This window comes from Harpia harpyja, chromosome 3 (genome assembly GCF_026419915.1).
Source record: "Harpia harpyja isolate bHarHar1 chromosome 3, bHarHar1 primary haplotype, whole genome shotgun sequence".
In the NCBI taxonomy this organism is placed as follows: Eukaryota; Metazoa; Chordata; class Aves; order Accipitriformes; family Accipitridae; genus Harpia; species Harpia harpyja.
The window spans coordinates 67,877,142-67,895,461 of record NC_068942.1 but is presented as its reverse complement, the minus strand read 5'-3'; the positions used below and the strand labels follow the sequence as shown (position 1 = coordinate 67,895,461).

The 18,320-nt window shown below is 40.9% G+C and overlaps 1 long non-coding RNA gene across 1 annotated transcript; it reads right to left on the bottom strand.

Moving 5' to 3' along the window:
• Nucleotides 1–12,856: 12,856 nt before the first annotated feature.
• Nucleotides 12,857–17,644, bottom strand: LOC128140242 (uncharacterized). The gene is made up of 3 exons (XR_008234662.1): nucleotides 17,558–17,644; nucleotides 17,029–17,210; nucleotides 12,857–13,067 (listed from the first exon to the last, which is right to left on the bottom strand). It is a non-coding gene; the product is annotated as an uncharacterized LOC128140242 (long non-coding RNA).
• Nucleotides 17,645–18,320: the final 676 nt, after the last annotated feature.

The following is an 18,320-nucleotide window of genomic DNA, read 5'->3' as shown; positions in this document are numbered from 1 at the left end:
TTCTTATCCAGCAGAAGAACGCTAAGTACACTGCTTTTAACTTGGTCTCCTTTCCTCTGTTTTACCATTGTGATAATCATTTATGTTGATTATGAGCCTGAAAAAAATTCCTTTTCTGATCAAAATGGCTGTGGCAACAAGGCGCCTAAGGCAGACTTGCTAATGCTGATATCAAAAGGAAGTCCTTTTTCTGGAATTGGGTTTGAGCTGCCTCAGCAAGTGACTTTCATAAACTGCATCTCTTCAGAGGGATGGGAGAGTGCCAGTTAAGCCATACTGAGAAATACTCTCAAGCACAGACAAGCCTAAGAGCTCTGATATTCAGCATCAGCTAAACAAATGCACATTTCAGTGTGGATGGATGTTCTTGCACTGGTTTATCATTTTGTGACCCAGGTTTAAGCCAGCATTAGGAAGTTTTGCAAGACAGTTACATCAATCTAATGCTGACAAAAAAAGAATGTTTCCACTCATATCCCTTGCTCTCAGATGTACACCACTGCTTCTTGCTTTGCAGAGACACTGGTGTTCATCTGATCCCTATGCTAAGCAATTTAGTTCACTAAACTGGCAGAAAATGGTGCATTGTTATTTGCTACATTCATTTTCTGCCTGTATAGTGAGCTGAAGTAGCTTACTGGGGCATCAAACAAGCTCCAGAGCTAGCATGAGAAGAAGGGAGGAAGGCAGGTTGTTTGCTCTCAGTATCAGCAGGATTTTAGGATTGTCCTCTGGGGAAACCACCCCCTTAAACAGTGTTATGTCACTGTACTTGGAGCTACCACTTTGGCCACTTCAGAGCTATTGTTCTGACCAAATACAGGGATCTCTGGTAAAAATAAAAGACAAGACTTACACAAAACCAGCTGGTTTTTTCAGGGTGTAATAAGTAAGTTATGCAGAGAAATACACCACCCTGGCAGTTGAGTTTTGCTGGCATTGCTATGTTGATTAAGATTGTGAAGAAGAAAAACAACAACAAAAAGAAATTAAAAAAAAAACCAAAACAACAAAGAGCAAGTAAACCACACTTTCCTCTCCTAACCAGCACTGCTATGGCAGCAACTCCCCTGACGTATATGACATTTCATCTACAAAAGAGTACTTTTGCCCTATACTTATCTTGTTCAGGAAGTTGTATGTGTTTATCAGCTTTTTGTGCCAGTGTAAACTTAGCCTCCAATGGAAGTGTCTGACAGTCTAGCTATATCACAAACCTTTTCTAGCTAGGATATGGTCATAACAGGAACCTTTCGGCTTTTGATTATGAAGAAAGCCTATATTTCAGTAGATGCCCTGCCATGAAGCTGCACAGCTGCTATGAGGGTGCTATTTTTGCTTCTTCAGTCACCACCTTTCCAAACAAAAAAGAATTTCTGCGTGTGCTGTGAATAACAATAAAAAAAAAAATCTATTCAAAATGACTATGCTGCATTTTTGTCCTTTTATTTCTTTGCCAACAATAAAGGAGTTCACTCTAAAATCCCCCACATTCTGCAATTGCTTGAGAGCCAGGACAGCTCTCAAGCCAGGTCTAAATTATAAAGTGTTGTTGACAAAGCTGTTTCAGTCACAAGCATGAAAAAATCACACCCTTAATTGATATAGATACGCCAGCAACACCCTCTGTATAGATGCAAGAATCCCTTTGCTGGCATGGCTTATGTCACGCAAAAAGGTAGTTGAAGAAAAAAAGACTCCTTTCGCCAGTATGTATTTTTCCTCTGGTACAGCTCAGCCAGCAAAGCCTGTGTATCATGGACCAATGATTCCCAAATTTTCTGTAGTCAAGCCTTATCTGAGAAAATTGGCAATGTGTAACACCTCCCTGCATCAAGCTCCCTTCCCCCAAATTGGGCTTCTAGTTCCACCTTGTGTCCCTCTTCTTGCTTCCTATTTCTCTGGTGCTTGTTCTATGGCCACCCTGTCTCCCTCCCACCCCACGAGTCCCCTCCTCTTTAAGGGACCATTTCTGTCTAGAGTCACTCAGGTATGGTCACCTCATCTCTCCCAGAACTTCTGGTTGTGGCTGAACCTGCTGGCTGGGAAACCTCGGTGCAAACTGTTACAGAGCCTGTCAAAATGAAAGCAAGGAAAGACTTTCCATGTTACCATTTAGTTTTGTCACTCTCACCACTGACCTCAGAATGGTTGAGATTCACAAGGACCTCTGGAGATCATCCAGTCTGACCCCATGGTCAAAGCAGGGTCAACTACAGCAGGTTGCTCAGGATCTTGTCCAGTCAGGTTTGGAATACCTCCAAGGATGGAGACAATGGAGAACTCCATGTTGGAACCAGTATAATTTAAACCATTCCCCCATGGAAAACAACTCAAAGTCTGCACAGACTCCAGCAGATTTTTCTCATTTAGTTCCAATACCTTGTAACTGGCAGAGAGACAATTACAGATAGAGAACATGCATGGGAAAAAAAAATGAAATTAGAGGTGCTATTTTGATAAAAGAAGAGACTTTTAAAAAGCAGGCATTGTTTGGGGGCTTAAAGCTGATTAGTTTTCTGTAGTTCCTCTATCTTTCTGCATAGTCTTGAGTAACTGGAAGACTGTGTCCTCCGTTTCTTCGTACTGAGGTTGCTACCTGACCCCTAATAAGTTTGAATCTACTGATATTTTAGGGAACATGAAGAGGTCTAGTAGGAAGGACTGATTCTTATTTTGCATTTGAGGTTTACAGTCATGTATTTCTACTGAGTAGACTGAGGTGATTCTCATTTTATATATCAGATTCAAAAATATACCAATGGCTTAGAAGTACAAGGAAATCAGTATGATATACACAGAGTTGTCTCTAGGATGTAGACATAGCCTTACAAAGATATGCTTATCCCCTCCTCCCTCTTTTTCCTTTAACTTATTCTCAATGGGATAGCTTGCCAGACACACCCTAAGCCACTTTAGGTTCATTTAACTGAAGATTTAATCTTGCAGAATGGAATCCTCCTACACTATATCTTATGCTTGGATGGATCTATGGCTAACTGGACAGGTGCAAGGATGAATGATAATACATCACTATATTAGCAAATGCTGCCTTCACATATAACTTTCTGAAGGAAACTCTGGCCTATAACGATGCTTCATTTACTTTGGAGTTAAATATAGTACTTCACTGATGTCCATGGAATTACATTAGTTTTTAAAAAAAAGGCAAATTAAAAAAAAAAAAAGTTCTGCAAAGCTAAGCATAAGGGAACAATATTTTTGTTCTCTGAGACTGTGTCTTTGATCTTAAAAGTAGAAGGGTAGTAAAAATAATCTAACAATAACATTATCTTAATATTTATATGAGGAATTGACTGAGCAACTATTACCTAGAATCTAACTTTAGAAGCATTATTTGACAAAGTAGGAAAAATGTTCTTGATTTATCCTTCAAAATTAATTGAACAATGTGAAGTCATTCTCATTCTCTCATTCATGCCACAATATTGTCACAAACCAGCAACAACACATCTTTAACATATATACATTACAAAATTTCTTCCCGAAAGAGCACAAAGCTCTATGTAGACGATGAAAGTTCTTTAGCTACTCCTGAAAATCAGCTCCATCAGAGGTGAAACAGTGCAAGCACTTAACACATAAAAAATTATGACTCTAAGTGAAGAAAAAGATTGTACCCAATCGAAACTTCAGGGAACATAAGTAGGGAGAATGTAATCACCCAGCAGAAGTTGATTAAGATACCACTCTTTCAGCTGTGAGATCTTTAGTTTTTGTAAGTGGCTAGGACCAAGTCAACATTTCATTCAAAAGGTGCTACCTTGCAAACACCATAGTCTTCCCAACAAGGCAGGGACATATAGCCATCATTGGCTGAAATCCTAATACCACACAAGTTCAAGTTCTGGATTCTCCATCTTTCTTGCCCCTAGAGCTCCTTCTTTCCTTGAAACACTAAATTTAGAAAGAAGTCTTGTAAGGAAAGGAAAGAAAGTATCTAGTACAGAAGAACTAACCCTATGCCTGCAAGATTCCTAAAACCAGCATGAGTTTCCTATGCAGACTGCATCAGTAATTATTAAGTGGTAACAGCACTTTTATGTTTACAATATTTTTCTCTGTCCATCAATTACTCATATTCTAATAGATTATTTTTCTCATTAAAATTCTCAGTAACAGTTGAGAACTGCAAAATTCAGCTGAAGTGAATGGCAAAACAGGCTCAAACTAACTTAGGACATTTTCTGGAACCTGAGTCTCAGTTCTGGTTTGTCTTTAGGGTCATGCCATAGCAATCCAAAAAAAGTCCTTAAATCGTACCACAAGTATTTGGCTTTTAAGGCTACAAATAACATAGTGTTCTGCACTCGCATAAAAAAAAAAAAATGGTGAGACAAGAAAAAGCCATGGTCTTCGCTATAGTGTCTCAGCAACAGAGTTGCTAAAGCATCACCAAAGCCTCTCCCTGCAGGAAAGAGACTGCAGAACCAGCCTTAGGGCAGCTGTTTCCCCAGGAGCAGCACAGGACTGCCACAGAGGTCGTAATCCAGAGCATGTTCGTGTGTCCTCCATGCCCTCTTAATGCTTCTTGTGAAAGATGGGCACTCATTTAGCAAAAAGTTATGCCAGCAGCAGATCAATGCAAACTGTGCCGCCTTCTAATAATTTTAATGCTAGATCATGATTGAATAAGATGTCAGGTAGACTGCAAAATATAGCATGACACTGCCCTACTGTTAAGCTTTAATTACTTAAGGCAGCATAGAGCTTCCCTGGAACAAGATGCTCATATTTCTTAGAAATGCAGACACTCTTTTATAGAAATACGAATTAAGAATAACTATTTTTTTTTTTATATATATGCAAGGTAAAGGCAGGGGAGGGAATTAGGGCATGAAATCCCCACATGAGCTTTCTCTTCTGGATGGTGTTTGCAATATAAGTACTCCCTGAAGAACAGCAACAAGTAACAGTCTAGATACAATAGGATAAGTAGCAGGAAATGCTGTACCCTATATGACACAAGTGCAGTGTGTGCAACAGAAAGGAGGAAAAGGATTAAAATTGCTCATGTTTTACTATTTCCTGCCTCTCCCACTGATGCTCTGAGAGATCTTTAGCGATGCACTTCACTCCCTACCAAAACTGAAAATAAAATATGTGTGCCATAAAGGTACTGGGTGTTTTAACTATCTGCAAAAGCATTTTGATCTGTGAATTAAAAACCCATAAAAGAAATTGAATCTCAGGGCTGAATACAGGAGAAAAAAGGGGCAGGGAAAAAACCAAAACGGTAAACATTGGCTTGCCTAATTATAGGAATGTCTCCTGTAGCAAACTGGCAGAAGTGACATGGCCCTGCCTCAGACAGCAAGGAGCACTGCACAAAAAATTTTGGCCAACGATGTTATGGCATGAAGTGTTAACATATTCTTACAATAAAATGTTGTATTAAGTTTATGTATTGGAATTTGAAGTCTATGGATATGCAGAATGGAAAAATTTCAAATGAACTGCAGAGTTTATCATAACTATAGTCACTTCAGCTAAAAAATGAATGGTTTTGCAGGCATGTGGTGGAGAATAGTTAAAAATGACTGGAGTACTCTTCAGATTATTGAAGCAATCTAGGAAATCAAAATTGGTCCACAGTGCCTGTGCCCAGAGCACCCTATTCACTTCCAAAATGAAGTGGTCTTAAAAAAAAAAAAAAAAAAAAAAAGTGAAGCATTGCATTTGGAAAGGATCGGAGTTCTGGGCATGCACTATGCAGAACAATTTCAAATTACTGGAGCACTTCAGTTTCTTTTTTTTTTAACACACATTTCTTTTTGGAAGCAAATCAAAAAGCATTCTATCATTGTAGGCAAACTCATGAATGATTTAAAGATTGAACCCTATGTAAAACAAAAGGAGGAGAATAATTAAAATAATATCACCAACCCCCTCCTGCCCTGAAACCTGCTGAAAGTGAAGGGAAGATGGAGAAAAAAGTAGGCAAAAGAAGAAAAAATCCATACCTTCAAGGGATTAAAAAGAATTGTGGGGACGTCTTTGACCTGGCCTGTGTGCTTTGCAGAGATCCACAAATCAATACACCGCTGGAGCGATAGGATGGTCTTGGGAATAGACTACGGTGACCCTATCTCCTCACCTTTGGCTACATGAACTTCCTTCACATCACAGAAAATGCCTCTCCTCCTTCCTGGTTGTATCTGAGTGCCTGCTCCCTTAACAGTTGCACTTGCCCAGGACTGCTTAACAACTTTTTTTGTATGGATTTTTCTTTCTTTGGTGAGAGACATCTTGCACGGGCTGATTCTAAAGATTTTGTTGCGATTTAGTCAGGGTTAAAGCTCCAGATCTTCAGTGTGTAGGACTAGGGGGAATTTCAGCTTTCATTTAACATGAGAGTGTGTTTTCTAGCCCCTATAGTTGATGATAAAAACTTGGAAATGTGTCCCCAGGAAACTATAGACTCCAAATTCCAGCAGGCAAATAGAAAGATCTCCCCCTTCTCACCCCTCCCCACACAAACCAAATTATTTTTAAAGCTCAGTATTTAGAAACCATCTTCGCAACTATGGAACATTTGGGTCTGGCAATCTCCCTTTGCTTTGCCTCCCTCCTGGTATGCAACGTTTCCTCGTGAGCTAAGATTAAACCAAGAACCAGGAGAGGGTCCCCAGTTTGACCTACGCCGCGTCGGAGGCAGTGAGACGAGCTGGGAGCTGGGAGCTCAGCCTCCCCAAGCATCGTGGCAGAGGCGTTGCCCCTCCCGGAGTGGCTGCCGAGGGCGAACACGCAGGCTGGCAGCCTGCTGCCATGCCAGGAGAAATCCAGGGAGGGTTTATGTCTGTGGGACCGAGGAATGCTGCGGGCCCCTCTCCGAGGAAAGAAGGAGAGTCAGCTTCGCTGCCAACAAAATTAGGGCTCTCTTCCAGCATTCAGAAACGTACATACTTTTATATATTTGCCACATGGCTTTGCTGTGCAGCAGCACATGTGTTGTGGCTGCGCAATGCTGAGCGAAAAGAGCACCCAAATCGAGGAACGTTGCGGGTGGGGAGGTTGCACCGGGTGGCACTGGGCGGATGGTGGTACCCAAGGTTGGGGCAGACAGCTAGAAACACTTATCTTTGGCCTGCCAAAGAAAAGGTTTGAACCTGATTGCCTTTGTGCAAGAGTATGAGACACATTACCGGCACTGATCAAAGGTGGTTGGGAAGCTCTAGTTTTTGTTTTCTTTCCCTGATTTTGTTTTTGTTGGTATGTGCCCTGGTATTACTGTCTGCAGCACAAAAGCCTTGATGGAGACCAGGCCCCATTGAACCAGGCAACAAAACTGTAGGAGATAATCGTAAAGAGCTTACATTGAAATCTGACAAGAGGGGCAAAGGGTAGAAGGACTGAAACATTATTATTCCAATCTCAGGTCCCCAAAGTCCCACACCAGTGTCTTAACTATAAAAGACATCCCTCCTCCTATGACTTTAGTCAACAGGGGAGCAACTATTAAAAAATCAGACCCTGTTTTCCCACTGCTCTCCTGAAAACAATCCACAACATAATTTCCTTCATACATCTGTGCTTAAGAGGAAAAATTCCATAAAAGGGGATATTTTTAACAAACACGCCTATGGTTCATGAATACCTTGGAAAACAAGGAGGCAATTTAGGGAGAGTCAGTTATGAACGCAAAAGAAGGTTTTCCTTGCGATGACCACAGCCAGTATTTGCTCAGCAGAGAAGCAGGTGACACAAGACAATCTGCATGCAGCCGAAGGCTGATGGAAAGCTTGTTTGTGCTCAGTGCGCTAGAGAAGTTGTTCGGGAACAGTTACGTAAAGATTAGCCCTGTAACGCTGCCAAATACTTTGTGTTATTATGTGCTGTGTTTGTGCCAGGCAGCCCCACATGTCAGAGCTGCCTCATAGGGCAGCTTTAACATGCACACCCACATTTTCAGAGCACTCAGAAGAATAAAAAAGGCACGGAGGAACCAACTCTGACCTCATTCGCATGGCTGCTGCCGCCGATTCCCGTCAGCTTGTACCTGCCTGAGTGCAACCAGCATAGAGCCAGAAAGGCACATCCACCGCATTTTGGAGATGGCTGTCCTCACCTCCCCTCCTCCCCCTGACCCATCTTGCTCCTTCAGAGAATCCCAGCTGCATGGATAAAAAAAAGTAGCGACTGAACCATGTGGGAGCATACAAATTTAATGTCAGCTAAATAGGAAGGCTGTCTAAATAACACAATGATTGGAGTTATGCAGGTCATAAGTCTAGGGAGTAAGGAGCTCACAGCATTTCTTTTCTTTTCTCCCTTGCGCTGTTTTCTTCACAAAAGTTCATTAAACAATGATTCTTTCCCCTTTAAAAATTTATGAATGAATGATGTGTTCATGAAAATGAGAGCAAAAAGCATTGGCCGTAGCCAGGCGCAGCGCAATCTGGCACTCTACAACCTCCCACACACACCCTTCTCTCCCAATGTACCTCAAGCCTGACCCGAAACGCTACTCCTCACGATGCCCATAACCTCAGGGAGGGAGAGACTTGTCAACAACGTATACAGGTATTACATGTGGGGGATGTACCTGTCCTGGCAGGGAGTGGATGTGGAGCCCAAGACCCAAGGAAAATATTGCTTCATCAGTCCAGCAAACTCCTTTAATTTGCACTATGCAGGTCTCAGTTACGAGGATGCCACAGCCATACAGGAAAATAAGAGTCTGTCTGCAAACGTAAATATAGACCTCTTTATCTAAACTAGTGTCAAAAGTGGCACCATCCTCTTCCAAGGCCTAGACCTAGCGATATCAGTGTAGCTTACCTGATGAGAAAGGGGCAATAAATAACCAACAGTAATGACAATTTTTATATAGCCCTTTTTATGGGCACGTTTCCAGTACTTTACAAAATAGAAAACTGCCCTTAGTTTCCCTATTCATATTCTCTCTTCATCTCCATAGAATCACTTCCTCTTTTTCTTTTCCTTTTTTTTTAATTTTACATATATTTTCTACATTTATTTCTTTATCAGGCCTTCTTCTTATTTTTTTTACTTTTTCTTTTCTTTTCCACCCTCTTTATTCTCACTTAGCTTCAGTTTCAGACTTTTTGCACTTTAAGTATCTCTCCAGTTTTTCTAATATTCTACTTCTTTTCATTACTTTGTATTTCTGCATCTCCTCCTCTCTATTCTTTGCCTGTCTGCTTGCCCTTTCCCTACACCTCTTCCTCTTTATCCTTTGCCTTCTCTCGTCATTCCCTGTGATGGTGATTCTTTTCCTTTCCCAGCTCTGTTTTCAAAGTCCTCTTCTCACATTCTGTTCCTTACTGTGATCATTTCATATGCCCCATTCCCTTTCTCTTCTCCTGTTGTTATTATTCTTATTTATATAACTTACTGCAATAGTGCCCAGAAATCTAATCTTGACTGCCCTTTCACCACCACCACCGCCATCACCTTTCTCAGTGATCTACTTAAACAGTCAGGGACATTCCCCGTCTCAAACATCTTCTCTTTTCCAGCTCTTTTTTTTTCCACATCTGTAGATAGGGCCTGGCTGTCAGTGGAAATGTTAGGAGTAGCTTGTCCTTGCAGTATGTTGGGAGAAAAGGTTTTGGCCCCAAGGGCAATCTGCCCTGGAGTCTGCGGAGAAGGGGCCACACCACGACATGATCTCCAGGAAGAAAGCCAAGTCATTTATTGCAGAGTACCTGTCAGTAGTTTCAAAGGACACAAACTCCTCCAACAGCTCCAACTCTTCTATAATCAGGTTGGCAGGTGACTGTAGAGAGAAAACAAGCAGACTCCAGACTCCTTTCACTGACTGGGTGGCTGTCACCAGCAGTACTCTTCTCTAGGATTGCCCTCAAGATGAAGACTGTAAGTGAAGATATCTGGGCTCGACTTACACAGCAGACTCCACCACAATAAGGATAATCCCCACTGGGACAGGAGACAAAATGACTCAGAGCACCTCGCAGCTGGAGAGTGGGACATTTTCCTGGGTGCTTTTAAATGAGGAAGTCTGATAATAATCGGGTTTCAAAAAAAAAAAACAAAACACCATTGTGGAGCTTTCTGGACTGCAGTGGGAGTATTTCAAGCCTCTTCTTAGCTGTGGTAAGGTACAGTTTTATGGATGCCCTTGACTTGCTTCCACTTGCCTTGAGCTGAATAGTGTTTTCACACAGCAAGCTTTGGCCTTCGGAGGCTGAATCTTTTTGTGGGTTTCTATGTATTTGAGAACCTGAGCCTGAGAGCTTTGCTGGATGGGAATGGTACCCAGGCCGTCAACAGAAGAGACAGCACCTGCTTCTTTCTAGAAGGATGAAACATAGACAATGATTAGTTGTACCACTGCCAAAGGAACCCCAGGTAACCGGGGCAGGCTGAACTTCCCTTACTTTGACAGACTGCATTGTGTGTCATAACTAAGAGAGGTCTTCAATCCAGAGGGCTGTGAAAGCCAGAGGAAAAAAAATGAAAAAAGGGAGAGGCTTGGAGTGACACAAGTAAAAAAGTGGCTGCAGGAACACTGAAATAATGTGGGGAGAGAGATGCAGAGAGCAGAAAGAAACTGAAAGCAGCACAGGTGTTTAAAAAAATGCTACTTACAGAAAAAAGATCCAAAAACTGGCCCTGCAGTCACTGGTTTTTTTCTCTTCTTTTAATTTCTCCTTCTTTCATCTTTCTTTTTTAGAGGCAAATGGGTCATAACCCATCAGTGTACACTTGTCAGGTCTCTGGCCATGTACATAGTTTATGACAAGGTCAGAATATTTTCAACAGAAGATGTATACAACACTGATGTATATTACACCAACTTTTAGTTTTCAGTGACCAATATGTCTCCCAGGCTTGTTCCATCCCCAGATGCATGTTATATTAACTTGGCTACTTCCACATGCTTCCATCCTTTTTAGTAACAAATGATGGATATTTGAACCCTTTCCACACAAATCTGGGAGGATAAATCAGAGGCTTCAGCCAAATCTACACTGTCTGGCCAGTAGCAAAAAAAAGTTTTTTGATATCACAATTTTCTTTCCTGTGTTGTGTAGTGTGTGTGTTTTACCCAAGAATTCTGAAGGTCATTAAACATCTTGGGGAGCAAATCCACAGTCGTCCCATAGACCAGAGCAATGGGAAGGCTTGTTTGTGGGGAAAAAAGTTTTGTACTAATACAGCAGTGTTTGATATCATGTCCTAGTTTTGGCTGGGATAGAGTTAATTTTCTTCTTAGTAGCTGGTACAGTGTGTCTTGGATTTAGTGTGAGAATAATGTTGATAACACACTGATGTTTTAGTTGTTGCTAAGTAGCACTTATCCTAAGTTAAGAACTGTTCAGTTTCCTCTGCTCTGCCAGCAAGCAGGTACACAAGAAGCCGGGAGGAACACAGCCAGGACAGTCAACTTGAACCAGCCAAAGGGATATTCCATACCATAGAATGTCATGCCCAGTATAGAAACTGGGGGGATTTGGTGGGGAGGGGCAGATTGCTGCTTGGGCATAGGTCAGTGGGTGGTGAGAAATTGCATTGTGCATCACTTGTCTTTTCTTGGGTTGTGTTAGGGGTTTTTATTTTGTTTGTTTTTATTTTATTTTATTTTATTTTATTTTATTCCTTTTCATTACTAGTATTAATAATAATTACGATATTATTATTATGATTATTACATTTTATTTTACTTTAGTTATTAAATCATTCTTATGTCAACCCACAAGTTTTACTTTTTTTTTCCAATTCTCCTCCCCATCCCACTGGGAGGGGGGGAGTGAGCAAGCGGCTGCATGGTGCCTAGTTGCTGGCTGGGCTTAAACTATGACATGCCACTAGCAGGGATATGTATTCATGCTGTGCATCCTCAGCTGCATAAAAAATAGATCAAGAGGGGGTTTTTTTATTATTATTTTGGAAAGGGAAAGAGAAAGAAAAAGAATGAAACTTAATATGTTTGAAATGTTTGTAAATTTTTAAACATAAAAACCCAACAACCCCATATCCCTATCAACCTGTAGCTCAAATTATTAACTTAGCAGACAACATTAAGAGAAGCATAGTTATTATTGCACCCAGGAAATAGGGACGGATGGGGAAAGAGAAGGGAAATTAAAGGGGAAAGACTATTATTTTCATGTACTCTAGATCTGACATAAAAATGAGGATTTTGTCTGTTAAATGTTGATGTGCACAAAATCATAACCAGGTCTAAACGCCTTAGTCATGGCAGGGGGTTAAAAAAGAGAATATTTGAGAATAATGTGAATTAAAAAGGCAAGTTAGTTTAAATTTCTGTTTGGTAGGGCCTGAGGCCTACAACTCTGATGGGAATACATTGTAGCCGGAGGGCTGATGAATGCCCTTAATGAAGTTGGACAACCTGGAATACATGCATAAAATGATTTTAAATATTGATATGATGTCATTGTGTGTCTGAAGATATTGAAATGTTCATTTTCAGGGCTAGACAAGTTGCATCTAATTTATTATGGGGAGGGGAATGATTATTTACATTTTTTAATGTAGCAATAAAACAATTATGGGATTTAGGGAGAGAGAAAGTATTCATGCTTCTCGGAGAGCAAAAATGCGTGTTGTGATGGAAATTACTTAGAGGAGTTTATACTAGCAGATATTAAGAAATACATTTTCCCTTTTTCCTTCCTGATAATTGAGGTAATACATTCATAAACTATGTAAAGTAAAAGGACCCTTTGACCAATGTTAATTATATTTAACCTGCTCTATGTATAGTAGAAGGAACAGCTTAAATATATCACTGGGGACAACTAACTCACCCATATATACTGAATGTGTCTATTATAACATTTCCATGACATTGCCTGGTTTTCAGAACAATTCTTACCGTGAAGAAGAGGAGACGTGGTGTTATAATGGTACGTTCAGTTCCGTTGTGATATGAAAGTTTTTACGGAGAATGCCTCAGGGCAGCTGTCTGCCTTGTGTGTTCAGTATTACGGCTGTATAACACACAGGGGTGGAAGTGTATTAAAGGCAGAGCCATTGCAGTCTGCTGGAGGTTGCTGGTGCTAAGGCCCAATCCTGATGATCCCCAGACCAACCTAAAAAAGAAATTCTTTGCAAAAATTGCCTAGGATGCTTTTTTCACTTGTTCTTTTGTTCCCAGCTGATATTCATCCCTACCTGCAAAGAAAAAGAACTTAGATTACATTTCAGCTCTAGTGCAAATTGGAGCAGCTCCCTTACACATGGAGGCATTTGGGGGGTGATTTTCTGTTTCTCTAAAGCATAAGTTCAGCATTGTCCACACTTACGATATGTGCTAGCAAGCAGGACTGAAAACTTTCGCATCTCTCTGGTCTCATGCATACCTTTCACATCGGTGGCTTAAAACAATTTGGCATAGTTAAGCACATGCCTAACTCAAAGCATCTCACTGAGGCTATTTCTCTGTGCAGAGATGGGTAACTTCGTGCTGAATCATGACCCGTTTGATTACAGACACAGTATAACATCAAACAGGTCCTTTAAAGGAGATTCACACTGCACTCTCTTATTGCATTTAACAGATCACAGACACTAGAAATACTGCCTGTGATATGGGCAGAGCTCTTCCTGTCTCCAGCCTTGAGGTAAGCTCCAGACTGGGCAAAATACTTTCAGGAATGCAATGGCAAAATTGCCGGAGAAGCCCTCTTCCACTGGACACCCTTCCTCTTCCTGCAGCATATATACCGACAATGACTGGATGGGCAAATGAGGCAGAGGGAGGAAAACCTTGAACAATATGCCTGGACCTACTCAGCAAATATGAAGAAGAGCTAGAAAAGGTAGAGGAAAGGGCAGAATGGCTGAGGACAAAGGATATGTGAGAAATTCACATTATTTTAGTGAGCAAGATAGATAATTGAGGAGGACTTGACAAAGATGTGTAAGGTGACAAACGGCCCAGTGGAAGCACACAGGCATTGATTACTACTCTTCCCACAGTATCAGAAGGAAGGGGCACCCAATGAAATGAGCAAGCACCACATCTACAACAGAGGAAACCATTTTTTCCATGGAGCACATAATTGTGCAAATTTTCTGCTGCAAGGTGATTATAAGAGGCAAAAAATACTAACAGATTTGAAAAGATTAGACAAATTCATGGAGGATAGCTTCTTAAGTCTGGATATAACCTCTGATTGAGGAAATTGTTAAACCATTGATTGTCAGAAAAAAAATCACTTCATATGTTTCCTGTTTCCTCTGCTTTTCCCCTAACCATCCATTCCTCTTAAAGCCAGATGGTAAATAGTGCTAGAGAGGCTGCCCGGGCTCTTATGAAGGTGTACAAGGAACATACAACCTTTGGATGTGTATTAGTTCATCTCCACCAGCTAGTCACTGAAAAGTGACCTGATTCCTGGCACTCTTGACCCATTTCATCCAAACAGGAGCAACTGTCAATAGAGAATGAGTTAGATGCTGAGAGCGCAGCAGACAGAGAAGTGGCTCTACAGGCTCACTCTTGGTGCACACGCGTGTGAACCTCCATGTGCACATTCACAGGTTAGCCCAACCCCCAGTCCTTGTTCATGCAACCTCAGTTTCCCCAAACAGCCATGTTTCACACCATGTCTCAGCAACTATTTGCTTCTTGGGTTTTACATCATATGTGTTACAGCTATATAAAACTAATTTCAATTAAGGAATGGATCAGATCTCATAATGATTCCAGCTACCCTCTTTTCTGAAGTGATTTCCCTGGAAGGAGCTGTGTTTGGATCTCAATTTGGTAATCAAATAGCCAAACTATGTGATTATACTATATCAAATTAGTCACCGTTCACCAGCTGACACCCCCAACTAATGCCTCCTGCCACTAATTTACTTTATTTCCACTTCCTTTAATGTGGCTACCTGTTTTCAAGCTGTTAACTGGATTTGCATGCCTTTCAGCTTGGTCTTTCTGATAAACATCCTGCATCCCTCCTGCTCTTCACCTATCCCTACCAGCATCAGTAGTATGCTGGTATCTCTCCTTCCACCCCTCTTTTCTCTTTTGTCTTACTATTCTTAAGCCTCATCTTTCAAATAAACATGCAGCATCATTTTGTCCAGTATACAATGAAACATTGTGAAAATTTAGTGTGAGAGGGCAGGTGAGCACTGCCTTTGAGTAGAAAGGTGTCCCCAACACAAACAAAAAAAACTGGGCTGGCTGAGTGGTCATAGTGAGAGGTCAGGACTATATGACTGCAGGGAGCTTCCTAAACTTCACCTGCTCAGGCTTCAGGGGTGGACCATGGCTGGCAGCAGGGAATCAGGCCTGAGTCCTGCACATCCTTAATTCAGCCTCATTGGACGTGGCCACTCAAAAATACCACCTCTCCTATGCCTGCCTCTTGCACTGCCTATGTGCACGGAGCAGGCATAAGGCAACCCAGAGAAGGCAACCTCAGCTGGGACAGAGCACTCCTGCCCCATGGGGTGCTGGAGGCACTTTTCTCTGTAAGAACATATGAAATGCTACAGCTTTGCCCAGCTGCCACAGCATACACTCCAGGTTATCTAGCACAAACCAGAGACAGCACAAAAGGAGCTGAGAGTGCTACACTTCTTCTCCAGGTTGTGTTGAGTAACACAACAGCCTTGCCGTCTCTGCTTGTAAGTGACAGATCAGCTACATACCCAGTCTGGATCAGGCTATCCCCTGTATTTGGGTTAAGACTTTTTAGGTTAATGAATATCACTCACCATTCATAGAAAGTTTGACTATACAATATACATTGCTAAGAAAAACAACTGTACGTTAGCATCATTCACTGCTAATATGGGATACAAAGGAATTTTAAAAGCACTGCAGCAATGATAACTTTTCCTGGGAAGAGCATAAGCATGGTAAGAAACCTTTTTTTAGAAAAAAGCTTTAAAATGTTCCTAATATCAACATTATTTTAAAATATTGTAACATATCTAGAATAGAAATGTGATCTTAGCTGTCTAAAATTGCACTCACAAAACAGAAAAGTAGCATTATTTTAATGGTCTTAAAATTGAAGGAATAAACTTTAATTCATATATTCAGCTGAAAAAATTATCTGAATACAATTGTAATTCAGAGTAAGTGAAAATATGTTTCAATCTACATTTAACTTTCTGACACTTTTGCATTGTAACATATACAATTCCAAAATTATTTAATGTATTTTGTTTCTTCTTTTACGAGACAACTGAAAAGCTTTCTACAATATGGGTCAAAGCAAAATTCTCATTCCTAAGCTTCCTAAAGAATAGTGTTCACTCAGCTCCTCTTTTTTATGTGTATAAAACCCACCTCTTTATTTGTTTTCTGCTAATCAGCAATCATCATTAGAAATGATGGACAATAGGATTTGTCTGAAGAACTGCAAAATTTTTAGAATATATTTGCAAGGCTGATTTAAAAATCACATAGTATAATATATATTACAACATATTGTCTAGGCCACCTTAGAAGAAATTATTGATACAACTGAGTAAGCCAGCACTGCCCTTGATGGAATAGCGTTGGCACAAAAGAAATAATGCAGTAATGCACTCCCAAGAATTGAGAGCTAATAGAGAGCAACATAATGGATATTACCCAGGATGTAATACCCTTATTCTCATACATACCACTTCATTTCACATCAGGATGCAGACAAGCTCAGAAAAGAACTTGTGGGAGGAAAGGGGGAGGACGAGGGACGAGGGTTTGTCCGTGAACAGATGAATCTGATTCACCAATGAAACCTCTCAGGCCCAAGTGCAAGGCACAGATTCAGTGACATTAGGTGTGAATTTTAAGGAACTCCCTCAAGCTAACCAGTTTTCCAGCACTCCAGATCTGCCTTTGAGTTTTGTTCCTCCTCTACAGCTCCCTTCTCATCTTGAGCAGGAAAGTCCCATACTGGTAAATGTCTGAGGGCAGTAACCATAGAGACAGATCTGAATTGGTTCAAACAACTGTTGTTCACTCCTGAGAAATTTGGCTGGATCTGGATAATTTAGCAAAAGAATGTTTGGGGGGTTTTTAGTCACATTCGTTACACTTACTTGTGTTGCTCTTGTGCAGCAGCCCCACCATGCTATAACTTCACAGGAGGCCCTACCCCAGAGCTTGCAGCAAGCACTCCTGGCCAAGAAATGCAAAATTACACTGAAAGAAGGAAGGGCAGGTTTCTTGGTCTCTGTAAGTTCCTATATTTTGCTTTGCGTTTTGCCTCCCAACATCTGTCCTGTAAAAAAAATCAGATTCCTGAACTAGTGACCCCAGAATCTTAGTTTAAAATTGTCACTCATTTACTGCCCTTTCTCAGAAATAGTTTATTTGTGTGTGCGAGTGTGAGTGCCCGTATCCCCCCACACCGGCCATGATCTGAATCTCTTGGCATTGTAGGACAGAGGTCTGCATCTCTGTTGTCCTGTGTCTTCAGGCAGGCATTTACATCACCAGGATGCAGATGCTAAACATCACTATTGTTATCAGGCACTGTCTTACACCCATGCTGCACTCACCTAAACGGCTACATAAGGTGCAAGGCAAAGGACAATTAGCCTGCAGGTTTCTGGGCAAAGTACATACCTCTCGATTCTGCCATTGATTTGTCAGGAGATGTATACTCTAGTAGATGGTTCAGAAGAGGATCCTTTAGGAAGAGTGTGGTCAGATTGACCTCACTGTCAATGAGCTGACAGTCTGGTGAAGAAAGTTAAACTGAATATCAAAATCATCAGCAAAAACCTCCTCTTTCTTTGATTGTACAGTTTAAGAGGAGCCATTCGAGCTCAATTTATTCTCTACACAGGAACTTCATTGATTATCTCAGACATTCATGCAGGAAGGAAGATGAGATAAGAAGAAAGTTCTTTTTTTTTTTTTTAAAGTGATTGCAAGATGGAGAAAACTGCTTTGTGAGTGTAATATATACCATAAAGTTCCCTTTGTGTAATCTGCTACTGAAAAGTGAGAAGAGTTTACCTTTTCTGAACAAAAGAAACATTAGAGATGGGCTGATGATTACTGAGGGCAGAGATATGAATACTAGGATTAGGGTATATATTCAGATATAAGATTAGCATACAAAAAAAAAGTTTTCTTGGGGAAAATATTGTGGAGGTTCTCCCATTGTCTTCTACTGTCAATCACCAGCATTGGGAAGAGACACTGATCACTATTCATTTTTTTTTCCAAAGGATATTCTGGTTTGATCTCAGGCTATCAACCATAATGGGGATTTCCACTGACTTTGAGGGGAAATCAATCCTGATTCGAGACTGCTGCCATAAATGGAGATGGGTGTTCAGTCATGTTCTACCAAAGTCAAATGGGTGCTCCGCCAGTCCTG